The sequence below is a fragment of the Bactrocera neohumeralis genome, chromosome 5 (genome assembly GCF_024586455.1).
Source record: "Bactrocera neohumeralis isolate Rockhampton chromosome 5, APGP_CSIRO_Bneo_wtdbg2-racon-allhic-juicebox.fasta_v2, whole genome shotgun sequence".
Taxonomy (NCBI): Eukaryota; Metazoa; Arthropoda; class Insecta; order Diptera; family Tephritidae; genus Bactrocera; species Bactrocera neohumeralis.
Genome location: NC_065922.1, coordinates 28,006,425 through 28,018,928, shown reverse-complemented (window position 1 = coordinate 28,018,928; position 12,504 = coordinate 28,006,425). Strand labels below are relative to the sequence as shown.

The window sequence follows — 12,504 nt, the reverse complement described above, 5'->3', positions numbered from 1 at the left end:
TGTTATGTTTTCCAAATGAAGTGTGAATAGCAATTATTCGTCTGAAGAACAACAAAACGGCGGGGCCGATGGATTGCCGGTCGAATTATTCAAAACACGGCGGCGAAGAACTGATAAGGAGCTTGCATCAACTTCTTTGTAGAATATGGTCGGACGAAAGCATGCCTGACGATTGGAATTTAAGTGTGCTATGCCCAATCCACAAAAAAGGAGACCCCACAATCTGCGCCAACTACCGTGGGATAAGCCTCCTCAACATCGCATATAAAGTTCTATCGAGCGTATTGTGCGACTTCATATCATGGGACATTTTCAATCTATTGGTGGAAAGAATAATTCGAGCTGTAGAGCTGAATAGAGAAGGCACAATCTTTTAAAATATTGTACATCTGCTGCCGTACGTCGATGATATTGATATCATTGACCCCAACATTCGCGCCATTTGGAAACGATGCAAATGGGTCTGGTAGTGAACGAGGGCAAGACGAAATATGACCACGTCACTGTTGACAGTCATAACATCGAAGTCGTAGATGATTTCATCTATCTTGGAACCAGTTTTAAGACCAACAACAATGTCAAACTCGAAATCCTATGCAGAATAAGTCTCGTCAACAGGTACTACTTCTGACTGAGTAGTCAATTGAGAAGTAAAGTCCTCTCTCGACGAACATAGACCAAATTCTACAAGTCACTCATTATTCCCGTCCTTCTATATGGTGCAGAGGAAGGACAATGATGAGTCGACGTTACGAGTTTTTGAGAGAAAGATTCTGTAGAAGATTTATGGTCGCATTGGCAACGGCGAATATCGTATTCGATGGAACAACGAGCTGTACGAGTTATACGACGACATTGACATAATTCAGCGAATCAAAAGACAGCGGCTACGCTGGCTAGATCATATCGTCCGAATGGACGAAAAAACCCCAGCTCTGAAAGTATTCGACGCAGCACCCGCCGGGGGAAGCAGAAGAAGAGGAAGACCTCCACTTAGTTCGAAAGACCAAGTAGAGAAGGACCTGGCAACACTTGGTATCTGGAACTGGCGCCAAACTGCGAAAGGAAGAACGACTGGCGCGCTGTTGTTAACTCGGCTATAACCGCATAAGCAGTGTCTACGCCAGTAAAGAAGAAGTTTGTATGTCAGCTATATGCTTTAGTTATCCGATCTCTACAATTTCTTCGGAGATTGCATTATTACCTTAGACAATAACCCATGTCAAATTTTGTGAAGACCTCGCGCAATATGAAAAAGATTTCCATACAAGCACGTGATTCCAATAGTTCCAATTGTATGACAGCTATATTGGCGGTTCCGACAAATGAGCAACTTCTTGAGGCGAAAAAGCACAAAACCTGATGGGCTAGTGATACTAATATACCCTGTCCAGGGTATAAAAAAACACTAGTGATATATTCTTTTCATATCGTTAACTTCAAAACTTTCTATTCTTATCATTTCAATCTTCCTTTGACGCGATAATGTAGAAAATGCTTCAAAATACTGAGGTATTTAAACAATTCCGAAAGCAAGCCGAAGATGAAAGGTGATCTTAAATTGCCGAAATAAGAATGGGAAAAAATGTAATTAATATTGAAATATGCGAACAATTACAACATTACAAGAGGACAACATACATAGGATATTGCTAAATGACGAATGGATGGAAAAGTCTTTCTCACAAGCTTACTGAGAGGAAATGTTCGAATTGTTTCAAATTATTCAGGTCAAGCAAGACCTGTTTTTCACTCCTTGCTGTTTATCCTATCCATCAAACCTGAACACGGGTTTAAGCCGTGTGAAAACAATTAACTGATTTTAGGCGAAAAAGCTTGATGCTGTAGGTTTTTGTATAATTTGAGGTTTCAACCGATGGGGATTCGACTCATGATTCTCTGAATGATCATCAAGAACTTTTTGAACTATGCTGCGCCAGTCGACTATCGAAAATATTATAATGAAATGGAGGTAGAAGATCCACACAAAAGTTGAGGTATTCTTACCCCATTTCCAACCGCACCTAGATCCACTGAATTGATTTCATTTCAACTTTTTATTTTGCTTATAATAAAAAAAAAATCGATGCTTAAAATTTTTAGAGATTGTTACATTGAGCCGTTTAACCACGGATTCAGAAAGATGCAAAATCGCATACAAATATTGATTTCACGACATATCTCGTTCATTTTAAAAAAATGGGTTAAGTTTGTCTTGGAAAGAATCGTGCAAAAAAATAATTCATCTTAAAAAAAATATTTTTGTGAAAAAGTCACAGCAGCATCCATACTGCATTTGTTAAAACATAATACTTAAATGTTTTGATTAAAAAATATTTTTTTTGAAATCTTTAAATTACTAAATAATTTCTAATTCTTGAGTCCACCATCTTGTTTCAAAAGAAATATAGACAGGCCTTCATACTATGCGTATTACCAAAAATGGCTGCATAAGCAATCACTATTGGTGCTTTGCACTTGAAACGAACGAAAAATTCTTTAACGCAACCAAATTTATGGCTATTTTCATTACAAAGTTTACCTTTTCCCCATTGTTTATAATTATAATGAAAGAAACACAGACATAAAATCCGCATTGGCTGGGCTGCAGGTGCGCCATGTGCAACAATTACATACGATCGAAGGTATTCATATTGGATTGTAGTGAATAATGCTAGAGACCAAAAAGTACCTAGGAATTGTTTTCCAGAAAAAAAGAAGCGAGTTGTATTAGGCAGACGGAAAACGCGGAAGATAAACAAATATTTACTCACAGTATGTAGGAAGTGGAATAATTAAATGGTTTCTTATGGAAAGGGAAAAAAGAAGGTTGTTTATACAGATACAAATGTACATATGTATGTTCCTCCAAGTTAAATGGTAGTATGTGTATTTTTCTGTTCACACTAGAGTTTGTGTTTGTTAGCTTGTAGCTCGCAATCGTAACTTGGCGTAAGAAAAATGTATGGTAAAATGTGATTGAATAAGTCAGGGACGAATATTAATTTCTGTGTGATGCTCTCTAATAATCCCATCTTAATAATTGAAATTATAAGAAATTTATTATAAACTAGTCTAAACTCGCGGCTCCGCTCGCTCTTTGTTGTCAAGAATATCAAATATCGTGACAACAATACATACAATGGAATAGTTAAATTGGCAATTTACGTTTTTTATTGACTTCGTAAATAACTTAAGGAATAGTACATGCATAAATATGTATGATATAACAACATTTTCAGTCTCTGCATCTGCATCGTATATCGTTACACATATACATAAATATGTATGTATATGCTTCTTGTTATAGTGAATAACAGTGCAGAAGTAGAGCAGAATAGGGCGCGTCTCACGCTCTATATCTGATAATATGGTAATCTTTTGTTCAACATTCATCGAATGTAATTGCAAAATCCACGGCTAAAACACAGATACTACACGTAAGAAAACACAGACGTGATCGTTCCTTTTAAATATTGCATTGTTCTGTGCAATGCTTCACGAATATTTGACAGTTATTATGCACTCAATTCAAATTATGACTAAAATTTTTCTTATTCAGCTACAACTATCACGTTGAATCATATACACGAGTATGTACATATGTGTATGCTAACAAAAACCACTGTACCCTGCCAGTAGCTGTGTGATTTTATTTTGTATTTTTGAAGAAAAAATGTTCTAATGATTCTTACATGAATATTGAACATATGCTTATGTTTTGAAATATATATTTTTTTATTTATGAATTGTTGTGACTTTTAACATAAAACGATAGAAAGTAGCCTATGCTCGTCCCGAGGTAGCAAGCAACCACATTACCAATTTTCAGCCAAATCGGTTCAGCCGTTCTTGAGTTATAAATATAGACATAAATTGCAAAATCGCGGGCGATTTGGCCAAAAAGGCCGCCGTTGGGAGCTTATCCAGAACTAAGGGAATATCCGTGCAAATTTTCACGTCTTTCCGTGCTGTGGTTCGAGCGTAATGCACGGACATACAAAAAAGGCTTACATTTTTAGATATAAGATTTACTTCATATGATTTTCTACATTCGTAGGTCACACGATACAAATAAGAATAATTTAAATAATTAAATTGAAGAATTCTATAGATAATATAAGACAGTAAAATTACAGAGAACTCTTTCTCTGCAAAACCTGATCCTGATAGACATTAGTCTAAAAAAAATATACTAGAAGATTTTGAAAATATATTGTAAACTAGTTTGTTAGAATGAAAAGGTACAGAAGAAAGTTGGCTTTAGCTAAACGAATATGCCAAAAGTGGTTTACACGATTTAAAAGTGGTGTTTTTGGCTTTGAAAATCATAAACGCCTTGAGCTGCCAAAAAAAAAAGTTTGTAGATGAAGAACTGGAAGGATTCCTCCATGAAGATTTTTGCCAAACACAAAAACAGATCGCAAAATCTTTGGGAGTTACTCAAGCAGCCATTTGAAAACGCTTAAAAGCAACCGGATACATTCCTGAGCACGAAAATTAGGTGTCATATGAATTGAAGCCAAGAGTCGTTGAAAGACGATTTTGCATGTCAAAAATGTGGTTTCGACCCTACAAAAAATAATTTTTGCATCGGGATGTGACTGCTGATGAAAATTAGGTCCAGTACGACAACCCTAAACAGAAAAATTCATAAGTGAAACCTGGATACCAGCCGACTATCTATATCGCCAAAGTATTTGGTCAGATCAAAAGCGCATGCTGTATTGTGAGCTTCTAAAATCAGGTAAAACCACTAATGATGAACACGACTAGACACAATAATTTTTCTTCATGGCAATGCTCTACCTCATATTGCAAGTCTGCTTTATAGCCCAGCTCTCTGCGGAAACCACAGTCGATGGAGCGATAAGCTGTACGAGTCATACGACAACATTGACATAGTTCAGCGAATTAAGAGACAGCGGCTGCGCTGGCCGACACAGTACCCGCAGGTGGAAGCAGAGCAAGAGGAAGACTTCCACTCCGTTGGAAAGGCCAGGTACAAAAAGACCTGGCTACACTTGGAATCTCCAAGTGGCCAAACAGAGGAAAGGAAGGACGTCTAAAGCAGAAGAAGAATAGTTTTCTAGACTGCAAAGGTGGGCAGATCTTAAAGTAGGGCATTCTAAAGGGCAATAAAACTTTTTTTTTTATAAAATTGTGTTAGAACTTCGTTTTTTTGGAAAATGTCAAGGCTTTCTAAAGATCTGTATTGCATTTAGTATTTTTTAAAACAACCAAATGCCTGCCGTGAGCAAAAATAAGGTTTTGGAAAATTAAATTATGTTGAAATATAGGTATATTTTTGAAAATTATATTTTAACAAAAATCACCAAAATGATTGACTGTACGTGAAATGCGATTATATACACCGCTTCCGAAAAATCCGAAGCGCATCAACCTTGTGTTGGCGTGACATTTCTGAAAATGACAGCTAAATCATTAGTAACGGCAATTTTCGAAACATAGACAAGAGAACACAAATAAAGTAATATACATATGTACGTATTGAAATAAGGTGAAAGATATTTTTGAAGCATAAACTCATATTTAGTATGTACATATATGCCATGGAACTAATGATAAAAAGTTCAATATTTAAACTCGGGTTAATTATTATATATCTTCTCATAAAAAAATATATGTTTAAGGGCAACAGCTGGTAAATGCAATTTCTAAAGACTTAAGAAGTTACATAATTTGTTCTACTCGCCAAAAAACAACAAAGAAAATTATTTATTACTTTAGCTTCCTACTGATCTTCGGCTGCGTTTGTCGGCAAAAAATATAGAGTCGAAAAACGAATGTCCTCATATCCGCTGAAATTAGTCAAACGGCTTGGAAAAACAAAATAAGTGCCAAAGTAAAGAGCGACACACACATACATGTGTATATATGTATATATTATTATATATATAATCTGTTACTGCAACAGACAAACGCTGAATGGCGAACTGAAAGTGATTCTATATACTAGTTAGCCATAAATCGCAATTCGAGTGTAAACAGATTTGTTTGTTTTACCTCGTCTCATTTGTCACACAAATAACGCTTTGGTATCATATTCGAAAATGCCAAAACAAAGATCTGATGACAAAAAACGAAAACGAAATGAAACTAAAATCACAAAATCTACTTTCGCTCGACTACGTGTAGCATCTTTCAAGTGCCACAGATCACTTCAGCCACTTGAGTTACGCCACACGTTTTATCCACACACACACTTACAAACATACCATCACACATTTCCCCTATCACTTCAAGATGTCACCGTTATTATGTATTGTTGTTTTAGTTGGCGCTGGTGTTGTTAGGTTTGTCACTGTGGCTCCGCAGTCCTGTGAAACTCATCTATGAATCGATCGTGCCACAGCCGCCGCCTCACAGCTGAACTGCCACTGCACAGCAACATGCGTGCGGTAGGTCTTTCGGCATATTTTGAATGGTTTATCGATTCTAAGTGAATTGAACTTGTAAGCAGTAAATCTTCGAGGCTGTACGCCGGTCTTTATCCAAAAATTACCTTCTGGTTGATGGTTTTACAGCCAGCATCGGTGTCACATTGCTCCTTTTGACGTTTAGCAGTGACCCATTTTTGTGATTATCTGCATAACGGATTTGAGTGAAGGAGTTTACATGTTGTCGTAGAATTGTTTTGTGGTGCACCGGTGTCAATTCTTGGATAGCTAATTTCACATTGCATTGAAGTTTGAAGGCATTATGTTAAAGAGGATTTCTTCTTTTATAAGATGAGGTTGATATACAGTCGTTTCACTAACTATTTTGTTCAAAGTATTGTCCATCTAAAGCTTTAGCATTTCCCATCTTTCATAAAATTTGTGGATTATATCCCAAAAGGACTGCGCTGCGGTCAATAATGAATTAAGCCAAATTTTTATAGCCTGGTCTGATATGAAACGTGTTCCAATGAGGGTGTTTTGCATTGAAAAGGGCAAAGGTGGGTGAAGCAAAACTTCCTAGCGACTATTTTTCATATGGTTTTCAACCGGTCTTGCAATATGAGATTGAGGGTTGTGGTGAAAAGTTATGGCCTCGTATTTAGTCGCATATCCCGAGCGTTTTTCGGTATTTGTTCGTTTAAATGTGATGAGTTGTGGCCAATAACATTCTTCTTTAATGGTTTCATCCGGTTTTAGCTCATAATGCAGCACATCCTTTCGCGTTTTTCGGTATTTGTTCGTTTAAATGTGATGAGTTGTGGCCAATAACATTCTTCATTAATGGTTTCGTCCGGTTTTAGCTCATAATGCAGCACATCCTTCTGATCCTGCCAAATACTGAGAATTATCTTGGCATCATGAATTTTCGACTTTGCCGTTGGTTGCCTAGGATTTAAATATGTTTTTGCATTTACGATCTATAATGCATTACCAGTCACATCCATATGCAAAAACAAAATTATTTATAGCATTCAAACAACAAAGCATACAAAATCGTATTGGATTCGAGTTTCCTTGCTTTCCTGTGAAATTACTACTGGGGTAACTCTGCTCTCTTTTGCGTGGTCTTCTTGTATTTGTCATCAATCTTCATCGAGTTATGCTTCCAGTTCCTCATCTTCAAACTTTTTTGGCCACCCAGGACGTTTTTCGTCTTGCAAGCCAAAATCACTATTTTTATATGGTGCAAATCAGCAAGGGTATGGTTACCTACCATAAACTTACGCTAAAATACGATGGCTTTTGATTGAGGTTTTCATCATATACTACTGTGATCAAATTGAAAGGTGAATTTTGTCCATTTCATCACCTTCAAAGTAATCCCCTCCCGCTGCAATACACTTATGTCAGTCATCATAGCACTTGGAAAAATCCTCCGCCGCGATGGCCATCGGAGCCTTCTTCGATTCAGCTTTTATATCCTCAAATGAGTGAAAACGATGTCCTCGGAGTGGTCATGTGAATTTGCTGAATAGCCAGAAGTTACATGAAGGTAAATCAGGCGAATGCGGTGGTTGCGGTCCGATATTAGTTGAAAATGTGGCGAAATGATCACGAATAACCAATGCAGTATGAGATGGTGCATTATCGCTCTTCTCTGAAACACTCGTATCTCAAACACTAGTAACAGTACTACCAACTTACAGAAAAAAATTACCAATTCGAAAAACACGCGAAATATAAATTAAAAATTCACCTTTCAATTTGATCACAGTAGTAAGAATTATAAAGAAAACTCGCAAAAGACTTTTTCAGGTACAGAATTCGATATATTTAAGTGACAAAAATTATTGTTGTTTACCCTTCAAATGAACAAAATGTATTGAAAAAGATACAAAAAAAACTAGAGCTTCCCCCGCAAATCCGTAATATTGGAACAATGGAATGATAATCGAGTTATGCCGTCTCTTGATAAACCGGACGAATATAGTTAAAGAACCATATATTTTTTCAAAGTAAAGCCAAGTACATCTCCTCCTGAGTGTTACTTCCGACTGATTTGCAAAGAAACATATCAGAAAGGCGGAAAAGTTTATATCGTTTCAAAGAAAATTCTTTTATACAAGTTGCCACCTGTAAACCGTTCCAGGTTTTGAATACCAATTTTTAGTTCGGTTTATTATTTGTATTAAACTTTGCCTGTTCCGGCAAATTCTTCATTGCCGCTAAATTTCATCCCAGTGAGCATTCTCATGAAATCTGAGATCATTAAAAAGGCGTGGATGGCCAGATCCCTAGAGTACGATCGAGGCGAAAGTAATTGGATGCCTAAATTATTGCTATTTTATCATAGTTATTATTGATATGTCGCATGATGCATTCTTTAATGAAATAGTACTTTGTTCCTTTGAGCCGTTTTCCGCGATTTCAGTAAAATTTGTTTTCGACAATAATCATATATTAGCGCAGTTCCATTCGTTTGAGCTCTACCTTAAGAATGATTTTCTCAAAAATCATATTAATAAGCTCCGCCAAACCTCTTTCAAAGTGCAAACGATAAATTATCACAATTATTTTAATTATATCATTATTTCAACATTATCTTAATTCCCGAGCCTAAGGTCTCTACTTTCTAATTGTAAAATCTCTGTAGAAAATCTTATCTTATAGCTCGTTTTTGAAACACCCATAAATTTTCTTCGTTCATCGTATTTTTTGACAAGAGACAATACACAAAAATTTGCTTCTATTTCAAGTTCAAGTGGCTGTGCAACCTTTAATGTCGTTGAGTCGAGCGTGGCACCCCTTTTATGTAGACAGAGCGCCAACACGCTTATACTATTTCAGGGACGGTATGCTGCGGCCGGGAGGAGACCATGCGTGCCTTCATGGTTTTATGGTTCAATACGCGTGTGCAAGGAATACGATTGCCTTATGGAATAAATAATGTAAACACAAAGTATTGCCAGCACATATACATACTTACATACCTACTAAACCATGTGTTAGTATGTGTGTATGCTACAACAATGTAAATCGGCGTGCACAAGTCAATGTGTTAGACACGCCCACGCTTGTTAAAGAATTATTAGCTACTTGACTATCTATGCAACAGTTACTCAATAAAAAAGGAAACGCCTGTACTTGAGGTCGCTTTTAAGGCACCTTTTCATGCGGCAGTATTTTTGACCTTCGATATTTGGTTAATGTTGGATTAATCGGTACAACAAATAATGTTTCAACTGTGCCAAATTTGATATGTTTCGAAAAAAAGTCAAAGTGTAAGGCATTTTCAATGATTGATTTCTAGCGGGTTTTTTAACGGATCGAGTTAATTATTGTATTTTACATACCACTAATCTTTTAAGGCATGTTTCTCACTAGGTAAAGAAACATAATCCACTAGGAATAAAAGAGGGTTTGCACACGCTATTGGAATCCTGAATGTATATAATTGATAAGACCTCGGAAGATACGATCTCTTATTAATAATAACCACAGCAGGGGAACGAGTTAATATGATTAAGAATTAGCATTCACTGAATAAGTCCAACATCTTTATGGGAATTGTGTGTCATTCAGCTATCAGGAGATCTCGGAGAGCCTTATATGTGTTTAATTCACTGTCAAAAACATACAATAGACTGTGTTAAGTAAGCATCAAAAGTGTTGCCATTGCAAAGCCAGGTACGGTGATTATTAGTATAGATTATAACGTTTAAACCCAATTCTATAATGAAGTGATAAATGAAGAGCATGTTTCCAATGGGGTCCGGATGTGAACTTTTCGAGGACGTTGTCTTTTTTATAAAGCCAATTACGCCTGTAAAACCAAGCGGAAAAAAACGGTGGCTCAGTCCGAAGAGGCTAAGTTGGAAAAGGAAACGAGGCGAGAAAAAGGTATTGTGGCGAGGGAGAAGAGCTTCAAATTTATCAGGCAGTTTCCACATAATCTAATTATATCCTGAACAAGCTAAATTAAGTTAGCCATGAAGTTTGTAGCACCCGTAATGAAACGACCGGAAACCCCATGAAATAACGGGTGATCAAAGTAAATGTACTCAATAGCCTTTTTTTGACAGATCACGCGTGAGTCGTGTCAAGCTATCATGTTATTTTTGTTCAGTATTGTTTGGCATTTCATCATGGAAAGGCTAACGCCTGAACGACGTTAATAAAACGTTGAAATTTATTGCGAAAATTCACACAAAGAATGTGTTTCGCATGCTCCGCTTAACTTATTGTCAACATAATCGGCCCACTGAGCGTACTATTTATTCGCAATACCATCACCCATCTTGAGACCCAGCATTCATTATTGGATAATATTTGAATAGATCACATACAGAACGCAGTGAAGAAAATATAACAACCGTAGGTGAGAGTGTATACATAGAAGCCCAATTCTGACTTAATGTAAGCAAGCAAAATTGCCACATTCGAACGAAGAGCAATCTGAGGAGATTCAAAGAACTGCCATTTCAACCAGAAAAATAACGGTTTGGTGTGGTCTCCGTCAATGGCGACCATTATCGCGCCATGACAACCGCTTATTTGATGCCAGACAATTGATTTCAACAAAATGGCGCCACTTCCCACACATCGCATTAATTGATTTATTGAGAGAACACTTCGGTGAGCAGATAATTCCACGTTTTGGGCCGGTCGACTGACAACCAAGATCATGTGATATCACACCGTTAGACTTTTTCCTGTGGAAATGCATATGTAAAGTGGAAATGTATAAGCGGACAATCTCGCTTCGATTCAGGCCTTGGAGCAAAACACCACGCGTGTCATTCGCCAGTTAACAGTCGAAATGCTCAAAGGAGTCATAGAAAATTGGACTCAACGGATGGATCATCTGAAACGCAGCCGCGGCCAACATATGAAAGAAATAATCTTCAATAAATAAATGTCAAAGAATGTTCTTTCAAATTATAACATTTTCCATAAAATTTGAAGTTTTTCGTTTTTTCTTTAAAAAAGTAGGAAACCTCGAAATGGATCACACTTGACATATCAGCGTAACGAGCTGACTCGATTTATCCATGGTCAGTTATCTCCGATCACCTGGATAGTGGATGGTGCAAGTCGAAAATGCAGCGTTCGTTAAAGCAGAGGTTCGCAAATAAATTCTGTGTGAAACTCTGTAAATCTGCGACAGAGACATGACACAAGACAGAGTCATGGATCTTTGAGTATGATCCCGAGACAAAGGGGCAATCTTCCGAGTGGCACACTCCGGCGTCTCCTCGCCCAAAAAAGGGAAGAACCAGCAACTCAAAAGTGGAAACGATGCTCATTGTCTTTTTTAACATCAAAGGCATCGCCCACCATGAATTTGTTCCTCCTGGACAAACCGTCAACGCCAAGTTTTACATGGAAGTCCTCAACAGACACCAAGGAAGGGTCAATCGTGTCCGACAAGACGTCACAGCCTATTGAAAGTTGCACCACGACAACGCCCCGGCTCACACCGCCTTTCTTGTGAACAGCTACCTAACCAAGGCCGGCATCCCAACACTTCCGCAGCCGCGTTGTTTCTTTGCCTGAAAAGACCGATTAAAGGCAGGCATTTTGAGACGATCCAAGCATCATGCACTTCGGCTCTCAAGGCTATTCCGGAGGAAGCCTTCCTTGACGCCTTCAATTGCATTGATGCAGAAGGAGCCTATTTTGAACGATTTTAAAGAATTGTAACGATTGGTTCAATAAATTTTTTTAAATCAACTCCTATTACTTTCCGGACAATTTTGATAAGAAATTTAATTTCTGTAAACATTTTAAAATTTGTTTTTTCAGTGTACCTAGCATATTATTTTTTAAAATTCAGAAAATCGAAATAAAAATGTTCGGCAAAAATTTGTCGGCTTTTCAAATTTGTCGCCCTTGACTACAGCCTACTACTCAGCCTGCTGATATATCCGTAAAACTAGTCATTCAGTTTTTCATATAAAGATCTGAAATTTTGCTTTTTCTACCCAAGAGGCTGATTATAATCAGAAAAGCCGATATCGGACTACTGAAGTTTATAATTGTCACACAATCTGAGCGATCAAAACCATGTCCCTGTATGAAAAACCTTTTTATTTGAAAA

General features: G+C 37.2%; 1 protein-coding gene across 1 annotated transcript in view; it reads right to left on the bottom strand.

Moving 5' to 3' along the window:
- Window positions 1-12,504, bottom strand: part of LOC126759737 (trithorax group protein osa) — a 125,119-nt gene that overhangs the window by 53,220 nt on the left and 59,395 nt on the right. The window lies entirely within an intron of this gene.